This window comes from Salminus brasiliensis, chromosome 4 (genome assembly GCF_030463535.1).
Source record: "Salminus brasiliensis chromosome 4, fSalBra1.hap2, whole genome shotgun sequence".
Lineage (NCBI taxonomy): Eukaryota > Metazoa > Chordata > Actinopteri > Characiformes > Bryconidae > Salminus > Salminus brasiliensis.
In genome coordinates this window covers 18,477,559-18,491,680 of record NC_132881.1, presented here as the reverse complement: position 1 = coordinate 18,491,680, position 14,122 = coordinate 18,477,559, and the positions used below count along the sequence as shown (strand labels likewise).

The window sequence follows — 14,122 nt, the reverse complement described above, 5'->3', positions numbered from 1 at the left end:
TTCTCTTTTCTTTTACCAAATATGGCCCCCCTAACAACCTTATAGTTAAGTATTTGCAGTGGTTGCACTGGCATAGCTAGCTAGTTAGCTGGCTTCTGTCATGGCGTGTATGATGGGTTCAAAGCAAGAAAGTTTATTAACTAAAACAAGTACAACACAAAGGGGCATGAAACATGGGGTGCAGCAACTAAGGGCAAAACAGTAAACAAACTCAAACCGTAGCAAACAAAATAGCGAATACAACAAACCTGGGTCTGGTTGGAGCAGGGAGCTGAACGTGAGGAGAACAGAGCAAGGGGAAACTAAGGACAGGGTCTGAACAGAAAGCCACAAGCCGGGTATAGGCGTCAGAGAATAACTGAACAAGGGGCAGAGACTCGCTCTGTTAACAACAAGGGCGGAGGCTGGGGAACCAGCTGCTACACCAAAAAGGCAAGGCCGACCAAACCTGACTTAGCAGCATACTGCCCTGAGTGTGAATCGCCTTGGAACAGGAAGCGAATGTACCTCGCTTGCCTCTAGAGTGGGGGGGAGACCTTCTCCCGAATGTGGACCGCAACCTGGAGCCGACCTGAACACGTCGGTAAAACATGAGGAATCTGCGAGCGTCTCAGTCAATTCATGGCAGTGAACAAAGGGTACGCTCCTTAAGTACTCCCAGTCCCAGGTTCAACACATGAACAATGTGTACAATGTAATCAACAAAAATGAACAGGAGTAATCACAAATAAACTCAAATGAGCCGGAACTGAAGGGGAAGTCCTTATTTGGGCCTGTGGGCGCCGTATCGGTAATACCCAGGGGTAGGGTGCAATAATGAGGGCCTGACAGCTACACATTTAGATAATGTGTATAAACTGAAATATGCCAAATGTAGACTAATAAGTTGGAACCTGATGTAATTATAAAAGTAATTATTATTTAAGAAATAAATTCCAGGAAATTACTTAATAATTAACCCCACGCCACTTGTCCAATGTTGCAAATTTTTGGTGCATTGTCTGTTTAGTGCTGTATGCATTTGCATGCATGTGTGTGCATAACACTCCTCTGGATGAGAACACCAGGAGGCCTAACACCTCTTCTTCCAAGTTGAGCCACAGTTACGAAGCCCAGCCCTGACAATACCCAACCTGGACCCAGTGGAAACTTTGACAAAGTCCTGGAGTGTGTGCACAAACATTTTCCTCTTCACTGACTATAAGCCTTCAGGCCTAAGGCACTAGAATGGCATTTACAGACACAATAACTTCCCTTACCTTTGCACAACCCTGGTACAATTTACATAGAAGGAGGGGAGAAGGAGGAAAGGAGGAATGGGAATAAGTGAAATATTACATTGTCGAAGTGATTTTTGATGCAATTCATGGTTAATGGTTTAAGAATACAAAGAAAACAGAAAGGTGATGTGACACTGGCTTCTCCAGATATGGAATCAAAACTTCCTAAAAACCTAACAGTCTTCTAGTGTTAAAACACTTCTATTCCTCTGTACGTTCCTGAATGAATAGCTGCCACCATGGTAACACTAATGTTGATACTGGCAGTCTTAGACAATACATTGCATGCAATAAGTTAGTTTAATTATGGGCACAAATGTACAAACAGTACAAACATCTGAAATAAGACCTTAACTGTGTTCATGAATACTTGACTGGTTGCTTGCAGTTTCTGAAACTCGTGCCTGATCACTGAATATGAAACGCTACCTTTTCTTGTCTAACATAATAAAGAACGACTCCCTCATCTTTTATGTTTTTATTTTTACTTTCTCTTGAACTAGTGCTCTCTTGGACTCCCATTTACAGATGGCTGTTGCCTCACAGGGGTCAGAAATGTTGATCTCCTGAAGATATGACCAACACTTAGTGCCAAAGCTTGTGGTTTAAGTGATATATGTTGGTCTGATGGACAATCGCACATGGTTTGTGGTCAGTCTGCTGTTAGAGCAGAGGTCACATGCAGAGCCTTGGCAAATCAGAGTAAGGAGAGTAAAACCGAGGTTAAAATACACACTCATATTTTATTCATTTTTGAAGCGTGCCTTATTAAACAAATTCTTCAGAATTTTTTTAATAGCACATACCACTGATGAAAGTTGTTGGTTAAAATGTAGGAGACACATTCATCTTTGCATCATTTTCCCTGAGAGGTAGAAGCACACTCAAGTGCAGTTTGTGATATTTAGCAATTGGAAGCGAAATAGTGCCCCCAAGCTGCAGCAACAATACACTGCCAACCACATAAAAAAAACCTATACACAAGAAAGCCTACAGGCTTGAATGTGTGGAATTCAGCATTGCCTCAGCTGTCCAAAAGACTAAACTTGAACCCAGTGCCCCAGTGAAGAGGTTCATATGGCCTCATCCCAACCTGCACCCTCAAGGATGTTAGAGAGAGGGAGGAATAGCACCCTCAAGGATGTTAGAGAGAGGGTGAAATAAAGCATGGTGAGACCCTTCTTTGGAGTTACCTCCAGACACCATAATAAGATCTTGATGAACCTGTCACTCTGCCCATCGCACGGTCTCATTCTCATAAGTCAAGAAGAATGGAGATGTTAGAAGATAACTTATGTAATGACTATTTTGTTTTCCACATGTGTATGATCATTTATTAAACAAGAGCAATTAACAAAAAATGTAGATATGATGCAGTCTTCAGTCTTCACTAACCCCAAACAACAGCCCACTTATACACTTACAGCTTAGGTTATCTCCTTTTTTTTGTTATTAATGTCTAGAGTTTTTTTTTTCCTGTATATAATATAATGTTCAGCCCATCACACTCTGGCTTCCAGCTTTTAGAAACAACTCTAGGAAATATAATAAAACAAAAATACAGGGTAAAAAAAGACGAATGAATACCAGAATAACAATCCTCAGGTTAAATTGCGTCTTTTTAAATACTTTTTAAGGCCACTTTAAATGTATTTTGTAAACCAAATCTGAATAATAAAATCATGTTTAGGGTATATTCTTTAAGGTAGAAAAAATAAAAGCCAGTTTACCATCCTGTGCATTAACATCAGACTGCAATATTTCATACATTATTGATATTTTGGTTTCTTCTCTGCTTTTAACAACTTTTCCTAAAACAATTATTATAAGCTTATATATTAAAGCACACTATCTCTGTGTTGGGCGAAATCACTAGTACAGATGTGCCAAAAGGTTGTGCCACCAAATATCAAATGTCCATACACAGACATGCTTTGCCAGTGCAGTAGTCAAATGGTATTAGCAAGTTCTTTGAATAGCAGTTGTTGACCGCACTGGTCCATCAGTGTAACCAGCTATAGCAAAGTAGTCAACCACCTGCTGACAGAAACGCTTAACCATAAAATGACCAGCTTTTCAACCACCCTGACTATTAGGGACCAGCTAAGATCATCTGATCAACATAAGATCAACCAATTAGCAGGATTTTTTTTTTCAGAGAAGCAGTTATCAGTTATCTCATCTTCATCAATAATCACTGAACACCACAGAGCTTTCTTTTAGCTTCTTTGGTCAAGCCCTACAAGTTGACCTGCTTATACTCAGAGAATCCAGAGATGTATAGTAGCGAATGCACACAGAAGAAGCTCTGAACATGTTTATTTCCGAACATCATGAAGGCGATTTTCAGTTTTGCCATTAAAAATCAAGCTTAAACCCTGGGTGCCAAATATGGACATAACAGCGACTACATAATGACGGACAATAGACTTCAGTGATCTAGTGCAAAAGCCTGTCATGACGTCGAATTCCATGTCTACACTCTAAAAAATAAGGTGCATCAAAAGGTTCTCAGAGTGATGCCACAGAAGACCCACTTTGGTTCCATCAAATATCATTTTCGAATAGAGATGTGACCATTCAATTGTAAAAAACTTTTACACACACATCTCTATAAGTATGTCTCTATAAGAACCAACGTGGTTCTTCATTCAAAGAATCATTTGAATCACCCTTAATTTAAGAATTACATACACTGTACATTGTTTGAAACAACAAGAAGGAGTCGTGGCTGTTACTGTTCGGTGCACACAGCACGTGTATCGAGAAGTACAGTCATGTGCACTAGAAATGCATTGATTGTAGCAACAGCCACAACTGAAAAGATGCATGGTTGCTAAAATCACATCAGAATTAATCCTCTTTGCTTGTGACTAGTTATTTCCCAGTAATACAGCAGTAAAAACAAATGCTGAGTGTGAGGTTAATCAGAGTAGCTGACTGACCCCAGCTCAGTTTCTTAACAGCTTCACGGTATTAGGATCATTTTAAACGGTAGAGAGAGTATTTAACAGAGGTGTCAAATAACGAATTACAAATACTTTGTTACTTTACTTAAGTAGAATTTTTGGTTATCAATTTACTGGAGTAATTATTTTTCAGATGACTTTTGAAAACGTTTGTTTTCATTCCAACTTATCTTCAACAAGTCAACAAAAACAAAAACTCTTATTTAGATAACTCGCGCTATCCAGAAACCTTCCATTCATACCATTCTGACATTGGTTTGTAAGCGATCCATCACACCTGCACATGTCACGTCAAACTCCAGGCAGCATATAGCAGACATATGTAGCCTAGTATGAAGATGTTTGTGGCAGAGACTCAAAGAACTCGAGTGAAACGCCCCGACAAAGCTCTACATTTACATTCCAATAAAGGTTATTGATAACAATATTGACTTTTTGCACCATTACAATACTTATAGGCAACTACTCATCATACTTTCTGCTCCATGAAACACATGCAATTCCCAGTAGTACATATAGAGGGTCCATTAATATGTTTGATATTACTGAAATGCATTCATTTTCAATGGACATATATGCAGCTGAAACAGGAGCCTAGTGCATCCCAACATTTTTCAACATTAACATTTTAATATAACATTATACTCAATACCTTATAAAAAAAAAGCTTTTAGCATTTGTTTTTAATTACGTTGATACTTCACCTTCTATAGACATTTTTTTAAACCCTAGTATCTACACTTTTTCCTGAGTAATGAATGTAAATACTTTTGACACCTTTGGTGTTTAATGTGATGCTCTCACTACCATTTAACACCTGCCATTTGCGCTGAGAGGGAAACCCAGAAGTATAGTTGACATTATAAATCAGAAGACTTTTAAACAAAACATAAATGTAATGTAAACATAATTTCTTAAAATTATATTATATTATAATTATATTAATGATATAAAAATACTGTAGAATCTAAATATTAATAAATTCAATGAATGTTGGCATTAAAAAGTCAAATTAAAAAGAAATCTAATCTTGTGTAGTCTGGTGGAAATTTGACTGTAGGTCTCTTGCCTGCCATAGAACAGCTGCTCACCCTCCAGCTACTGCTACCTGCCTTGAACTAGTTGCCCACCCTTCATTACCAACTGCATTGGAGTCTTGGTTCCTCCCAAGGTTTCTGCCTCCAGTTTTTCCTTGCCACTGTGGCTTTTGGCTTGCTCACCAGGGTTTTTCTGTGAAGATTTTTGTACAGCTACTAGCGAAAACATTGTTTTACAACATTTATTGCTGATTTACCTCTCATATCAAGCCATCATGCCACAACTGTGATGTAAACTGAAAACTTATTTTTAATAAAATGCGCATTTCTAGAGTGGAAATACTAGCAATATGTTAATATGTTACTAGCAAAATCTTTCAACCCTATTTTGGCATATATATATATATATATATATATATATATATATATATATATATATATATATATATATATATATATAAAGAGCAAAATATGATGAGTATTATATATGATATGGTAGTTGCCTATAAGTATTGTAATGGTGCAAAAAGTCAAACTTCAGAGGCATGTTATATGACCACTGACGCCAGCAGAGGGAGGCATTACAGCTTCTTGACTGAGGTAATCTGCTGCTTTTACTTTGGTTATTTTTAACAAAAGAATTTGAACATGATGCATTTCAGTCAAGAATAAAAAAGATACACATTTTATGGGTTTCAATTGATGCACTGTGTGTAATGTATACAATATTAGTAGATAAAAAATTAACTTAATCTTGGCCTTATGTCTAAGGAAACCTCACACAACCATTCACCAACCAGTCCAATATATAAAATACATACAACATGCATGTGGGATCAGTGCTTTGGAGGGAATGTTCAGGCTGTTCAGGTGTACAGTGGGAATAATGATGATATGCGTGATGCATATCAAAGTTAAAATCTTTGGAATTTGGTGCAGCGTTATATTCTTGAGATTATAATAATTCATTCAGAGGTCTTTTTACATAATTAATAGCAATTTCAAACTTTCAGTAACATTCTGTTTGATGTTGGGGTATTGGAACATATTTGTGCTGCAGAAGATTCTGCATGTATTTGTGAAAAGTGAGATGAAGCAGATTGAAATGTTGGATTTTAGCCTTTTGTGAATCAGAATGATGTTTGCTGATCCATTAAAAGATGTTTAAATGGAACCTGAAGGGTAAACAAAAGATGCTGCATCCAACTCTCAGCTGTTTCTTTGGGATTGAAATATTATTGATGAGCGCTTCTACCATTGATTTGAATGAAGGTTAGGTCAGGAGCTAAGCTTTTGTGTGTACATTCTGTGTGACAAGGTCTAGTACTCTATACATGTATATGATAGGTTTAAGCAATTGAGATGAGGTTTCATGTGAGTTGATGCTTTTTGTTTCTGGATAATGCAGAGGTTTCTAAACAGGGAAGTTGATTTTGCTGTTTTTGTGAAGTTTGTATACAAGAGAATGTTTTTCACTTTGCCTGAAGCTGTATCGTATTAATATAGAGTACGAGTCACGTTGGGTGCCGTGCCTTAGTTGGTTAAAGCGCCTGTCTAGTAAACAGGAGATCCTGGCTTCGAATCCCAGCGGTGCCTTTTCCTTGGGTAATCTTTAATCAGTAACTGCTACACTGAGTAAATCAGCCTTTATTTATTGGCATCAGACTATGACTAACAGTATGCAGAGCTTTGGTGTGTGCTTAGACTTGCAGATAATCATCAGACCACTGGGATTTACATATGCATAGTAAATTCATTATTTGCCTCAAATATTAGCAGCACTACTGTTATTTTATAGGAAGGTTGGCCAAGGAACCAGTTTCTTCGCCTTGGCTCTGTGGCGCAATGGATAGGGTGTTGGACTTCTAGATGAGTAGCTGGAACAATTCAGAGGTTGTGGGCTTGAGTCCCACCAGAGTCGAGAGTGTTTCCTCCTCTTTATAGCTCTGTCTACTGCCTTTTTGTACTTTTATTTGCAAGATTTTCTCTAGTCCTTTTACCTAATTAATAGCAGTTTCAAACTTTCAGAAATATTCTGTTTGATGTTGGGGTATTGGAACATATTTGTGCTGCAGAAGATTCTGCATGTATTTGTGAAAAGTGAGATGAAGCAGTTTGAAATGTTGGATTTTAGCCTTTTCTGAATCAGAATGGTGTTTGCTGATCCATTAAAAGATGTTTAAACGGAACCTGAAGGGTTAACAAAAGATGCTAAGTTTTGTGTGTACATTCTGTGTGACAAGGTCTAGTACTCTGTACATGTATATGATAGGTTTAAGCAATTGAGACAAGATTTCAGAGTTGATGTTTTTTGTTTCTGGAAAATGCAGAGGTTCCTAATCAAGGAAGTTGTTTTTGCTGTCTGTGTGAAGTTTATATGCAAGAGAATGTTTTTGAGTTTGCCTGAAGCTATATTGTATTGATATAGAATACCAGTCAGGTAGGGTGCCATGGCTTATTTGGTTATAGCGCCTGTCTAGTAAACAGGAGTTCCTGGGTTCGAATCCCAGCGGTGCCTTTTCCTTGGGTAATCTTTAATCAGTAACTGCTACAATGAGTAAATCAACCCTTTTTTTATTGGTGTCAGACTATGACTAACAGTATGCAGAGCTTTGGTGTGTGCTTAGACTTGCAGATAATCATTAGACCACTGGGATTTCCATATGCATAGTAAATTCATTATTTGCCTCAAATATTAGCAGCACTACTGTTATTTTATAGGAAGGTTGGCCAAGGAACCAGTTTCTTCACCTGGGCTCTGTGGGGCAATGGATAGTGCATTGTCCATAGTCCTCAGCTAATTGTACAACATGTACACTCGACCCCTCAGCTAATTGTACAACATGTACACTCGACCCGATTCCCTCTAAATTGCTAAAAGAAATTCTCCCAATTATAATCGGACCTCTTCTAACAATTGTAAATTCATCCCTTAGCCTTGGGCATGTACCCCAAACCTTTAAAATAGCAGTTATAAAACCTTTAATCAAAAAACCAAATCTTGATCCTAGCGTATTATCTAATTATAGACCCATCTCAAACTTAACATTCGTATCTAAGATATTAGAAAAAGCTGTGGCCCAACAACTCTGCTTATACCTGAGTAAAAATGACATGTATGAGAAATTCCAGTCTGGATTTAGACTCAATCACAGCACAGAGACAGCCCTAGTGAAGATTACGAATGATCTCCTTCTTGCCTCTGATCAAGGCTACGTATCTTTATTAGTCCAACTAGACCTTAGTGCAGCCTTTGATACAATAGATCATTCTATATTACTAGAAAGATTAGAGAAAATGGTTGGAATCACAGGGACAGCCCTATCATGGTTCCAATCATATCTAACGGGACGCTTCCAATTTGTAAAGATAAACGATTTATCTTCAAACTACGCAGAAGTAAAATATGGAGTTCCGCAAGGCTCAATTTTAGGACCACTATTATTTACATTATACATGTTACCACTGGGCTCAGTTATAAGCAGACATGGCGTTAATTTCCACTTCTATGCAGATGACACACAGCTCTATATATCAGCCAAACCTGACGATAAATTTAGATTACAGAAAATGGAGGACTGTGTAAAGGATATAAACCTCTGGATGTCACATAACTTCCTTCTCCTTAACAGTGACAAAACCGAAGTTCTCCTTTTAGGTCCAAAAGACTCTAGAAATAAACTATCAGACTTAATGTTAGACTTGGCAGATTCTCCCATCATTCCTGGTTTAGCAGCTAAAAATCTTGGCATCACATTCGACTCAGATTTATCATTTGAGCAACATATAGCTAATATTAGTAGAACAGCCTTTATGCAGCTTAGGAACATCTCCAAACTAAGAAACTCCTTATCACTACAAGACGCAGAAAAGCTAGTACATGCTTTTATTACCTCAAGGCTAGATTACTGTAATGCATTACTGTCAGGTTGTTCCAGCAGGAACCTCAATAAACTTCAGCTGGTGCAAAATGCTGCAGCCAGGGTCCTTACTAAAACTAGAAAATTTGACCATATCAGTCCAGTTCTATCAGCACTTCATTGGCTCCCAGTTAAATTCCGTATTGAATACAAAATTCTTTTATTAACATATAAAGCCCTACATGGCCTCGCTCCTGAGTACCTGCAGGATCTTATAGTATATTACGAACCATCAAGACTACTTAGATCTCAGGGTGCTGGCCTCTTACGCGTTCCCAAAATTCAGAAAACCTCAGCAGGGGGAAGAGCCTTTTCCTATAAAGCCCCCCAGCTCTGGAATAACCTTCCAGATAATGTTCGGGACTCAGACACAGTCTCAATCTTTAAATCTAAACTGAAAACTTATATGTTTAGTTTAGCTTTTGGTAATTAATGTTTCTTAGATAAGGGCTGCAGGTCCAGGGGTTCGCAGACCCAGGGAATTGTAGTACTCTGAGATGCTGGAGCTGTCGTCTCGCTGCTTACACGCGATCACTCAGGTTTGTTGACGGTGGAGCAGATAGATGCTGGTGTTCTCAGGGTACGCCCGTGTCCGTGTTACCTTCTGGCTCTCTCCTTTTAATTATGCTGTGATAATCAGACCTGCCGGAGTCATCAGACATACCCAGATGCTGATGATCAACATTCTCTGCACTCCATAAAATTCCTCTTAGAACTAACTTCTCTCTCTTTACCTTCCCCGAGTAAATGGCCACCCAGCCCGATCTGCAGGAAGAATGCCCGCTGAGGTCCCCTCTACCTGCATCTAACCAGCTGCCACCTACCAGTCCAGCCAGCGGGTCCCCCCCCCCAACCCACCACCACCCATGGCTCACCCGCCAGCCGCTGCTGCCTGTTTGGTGGCCGTGCTGAAACCTAGATGGACTCGTGGCTGTCTGCCACTATTAATATCACAACTATTAACTTTCTGTTGTATCTGGTTTGGTAATTTTTATCATTAATGTTTAAAACAGTCTGGCCAGAGGAGGATGGGTCCCCCTTGTGAGTCTTGGTTCCTCCCAAGGTTTCTTCCTCCAGCTCTGAGGGAGTTTTTCCTTGCCACTGTCGCCGTTGGCTTGCTCACGGGGGTCTTTGACGCTTCATGTTATTTCTTCTTTCTTCTCTGTCTCTGTTCTTTATTAAGTAATAATTATGTAAAGCTGCTTTGTGACGACAACAGTTGTAAAAAGCGCTATACAAATAAATTTGACTTGACTTAACTTGACATTGGACTTCTAGATAAATAGCTGGAGCAGTTCAAAGGTTGTGGGTTCGAGTCCCACCAGTGTCGAGAATGTTTCCTCTTCTTTATAGCTCTGTCTACTACCTTTTTGTACTTTTATTTGCAAGATTTTCTCTAGTCTTTTTACCTAATTAAAAGCAATTTCAAACTTTCAGAAATATTCTGTTTGATGTTGGGGTATTGGAACATATTTGTGCTGCAGAAGATTCTGCAATATTTGTGAAAAGTGAGATGAAGCAGTTTGAAATGTTGGATTTTAGCCTTTTCTGAATCAGAATGGTGTTTGCTGATCCATTAAAAGATGTTTAAATGGAACCTGAAGGGTAAACAAAAGATTCTACGTTTTGTGTGTACATTCTGTGTGACAAGGTCTAGTACTCTATACATGTATATGATAGGTTTAAGCAATTGAGACAAGCTTTCAGCGTTGATGTTATTTGTTTCTGGAAAATGCAGAGGTTCCTAATCAGGGAAGTTGTTTTTGCTGTCTGTGTGAAGTTTGTATGCAAGAGAATGTTTTTGAGTTTTCCTGAAGCTATATTGTATTGATATAGAAGACCAGTCAGGTAGGGTGCAGTGGCTTAGTTGGTTATATCGCTTGCCTAGTAAATAGGAGATCCTAGGTTCGAATCCCTGCGGTGCCTTTTCCTTGGGTAATCTTTAATCAGTAACTGCTACAATGAGTAAATTAACCCTTTTTTTTATTGGCATCAGATTATGACTAACAGTATGCAGAGCTTTGGTGTGTGCTTAGACTTGCAGATAATCATCAGACCACTGGGATTTACATATGCATAGTAAATTCATTATTTGCCTCAAATATTAGCAGCACTACTGTTATTTTATAGGAAGATTGGCCAAGGAACCAGTTTCTTCATCTGGGCTCCGTGGTGCAATGGATAGCGCATTGGACTTCTAGATAAATAGCTGGAGCAATTCAAAGGTCGTGGGCTCAAGTCCCACCAGAGTTGAGAGTGTTTCCTCTTCTTTATAGCTCTGTCTACTACCTTTTTGTACTTTTATTTGCAAGATTTTCTCTAGTCTTTTTACCTAATTAATAGCAATTTCAAACTTTCAGAAATATTCTGTTTGATGTTGGGGTATTGGAACATATTTGTGCTGCAGAAGATTCTGCATGTATATGTGAAAAGTGAGATGAAGCAGTTTGAAATGTAGGATTTTAGCCTTTTCTGAATCAGAATGATGTTTGCTGATCCATTAAAAGATGTTTAAACGGAACCTGAAGTGTAAACAAAAGAAGCTAAGTTTTGTGTGTACATTCTGCGTGACAAGGTCTAGTACTCTGTACATGTATATGATAGGTTTAAGCAATTGAGACAAGCTTTCAGAGTTGATGTTATTTGTTTCTGGAAAATGCAGAGGTTCCTAATCAGGGAAGTTGTTTTTGCTGTCTGTGTGAATTTTGTATGCAAGAGAATGTTTTTGAGTTTGCCTGAAGCTATATTGTATTGATATAGAAGGACAGTCATGTAGGGCGCCGTTTATCTAGTGCTGCTAATATTTGAGGCAAATAATGAATTTACTATGCATATGTAAATCCCAGTGGTCTGATGATTATCTGCAAGTCTAAGCACACACCAAAGCTCTGCATACTGTTAGTCATAGTCTGACGCTAATAAAAAAAGGGTTGATTTACTCATTGTAGCAGTTACTGATTAAAGATTACCCAAGGAAAAGGCACCGCTGGGATTCAAACCCAGGATCTCCTGTTTACTAGACAGGCGCTATAACCAACTAAGCCACGGCGCCCTACCTGACTGGTTTTCTATATCAACACAATATAGCTTCAGGCAAACTCAAAAACATTCTCTTGCATACAAACTTCACACAGACAGCAAAAACAACTTCCCTGATTAGGAACCTCTGCATTTTCCAGAAACAAATAACATCAACTCTGAAAGTTTGTCTCAATTGCTTAAACCTATCATATACATGTACAGAGTACTAGACCTTGTCACGCAGAATGTACACACAAAACTTAGCATCTTTTGTTTACACTTCAGGTTCCGTTTAAACATCTTTTAATGGATCAGCAAACATCATTCTGATTCAGAAAAGGCTAAAATCCTACATTTCAAACTGCTTCATCTCACTTTTCACAAATACATGCAGAATCTTCTGCAGCACAAATATGTTCCAATACCCAAACATCAAACAGAATATTTCTGAAAGTTTGAAATTGCTACTAATTAGGTAAAAAGACTAGAGAAAATCTTGCAAATAAAAGTACAAAAAGGTAGTAGACAGAGCTATAAAGAAGAGGAAACCCTCTCGACTCTGGTGGGACTCGAACCCAAAACCTTTGAATTGCTCCAGCTATTTAGCTAGAAGTCCAATGCGCTATCCATTGCGCCACAGAGCCCAGATGAAGAAACTGGTTCCTTGGCCAACCTTCCTATAAAATAACAGTAGTGCTGCTAATATTTGAGGCAAATAATAAATTTACTATGCATAGGTAAATCCCAGTGGTCTGATGATTATCTGTACGTCTAAGCACACACAAAAGCTCTGCATACTGTTAGTCATAGTCTCACGCCAATAAAAAAAGGGTTGATATACTCATTGTAGCAGTTACTGATTAAAGATTACCCAAGGAAAAGGCACCACTGGGATTCGAACCCAAGATCTCCTGTTTACTAGACAGACACTATAACCAACTAAGCCACGGCACCCTACCTGACTGGTTTTCTATATCAACACAATATAGCTTCAGGCAAACTCAAAAACATTCTCTTGCATACAAACTTCACACAGACAGCAAAAACAACTTCCCTGATTAGGAACCTCTGCATTTTCCAGAAACAAATAACATCAACTCTGAAAGCTTGTCTAAATTGCTTAAACCTATCATATACATGTACAGAGTACTACACCTTGTCACACAGAATGTACTCACAAAACTTAGCATCTTTTGTTTACCCTTCAGGTTCCGTTTAAACATCTTTTAATGGATCAGTAAACATCATTCTGATTCAGAAAAAGCTAAAATCCAACATTTCAAACTGCTTCATCTCACTTTTCACAAATACAAGCAGAATCTTCTGCAGCACAAATATGTTCCAATACCCCAACATCAAACAGAATATTTCTTAAAGTTTGAAATTGGTATTAATTACGTAAAAAGAATAGAGAAAATCTTGCAAATAAAAGTACAAAAAGGTAGTAGACAGAGCTATAAAGAAGAGGAAACACTCTTGACTCTGGTGGGACTCAAACCCACAACCTTTGAATTGCTCCAGCTATTTATCTAGAAGTCCAATGCGCTATCCATTGCGCCACAGAGCCCAGGGGTAAATACTTATTCCTTGGCCTAGATAAATAGCTGGAGCAATTCAAAGGGTGTGGGTTCGAGTCCCCTCAGAGTCGAGAGTGTTTCCTCTTCTTTATAGCTCTGTCTACTACCTTTTTGTACTTTTATTTGCAAGATTTTCTCTAGTCTTTTTACCTAATTAATAGCAATTTCAAACTTTCAGAAATATTCTGTTTGATGTTGGGGTATTGGAACATATTTGTGCTGCAGAAGATTCTGCATGTATTTGTGAAAAGCGAGATGAAGCAGTTTGAAATGTAGGATTTTAGCCTTTTCTGAATCAGAATGATGTTTGCTGATCCA

General features: G+C 38.3%; 2 non-coding genes across 2 annotated transcripts; both read right to left on the bottom strand.

The window, feature by feature from the left end:
- Window positions 1–12,184: 12,184 nt before the first annotated feature.
- trnat-agu (transfer RNA threonine (anticodon AGU)) lies at window positions 12,185–12,258 on the bottom strand. Its single transcript has one exon. It is a non-coding gene; the product is annotated as a tRNA-Thr (tRNA).
- Window positions 12,259–13,704: 1,446 nt separating this feature from the next.
- trnar-ucu (transfer RNA arginine (anticodon UCU)) lies at window positions 13,705–13,794 on the bottom strand. The gene is given in 2 exon segments: window positions 13,705–13,740; window positions 13,758–13,794. It is a non-coding gene; the product is annotated as a tRNA-Arg (tRNA).
- Between the last annotated feature and the right edge of the window lie 328 nt (window positions 13,795–14,122).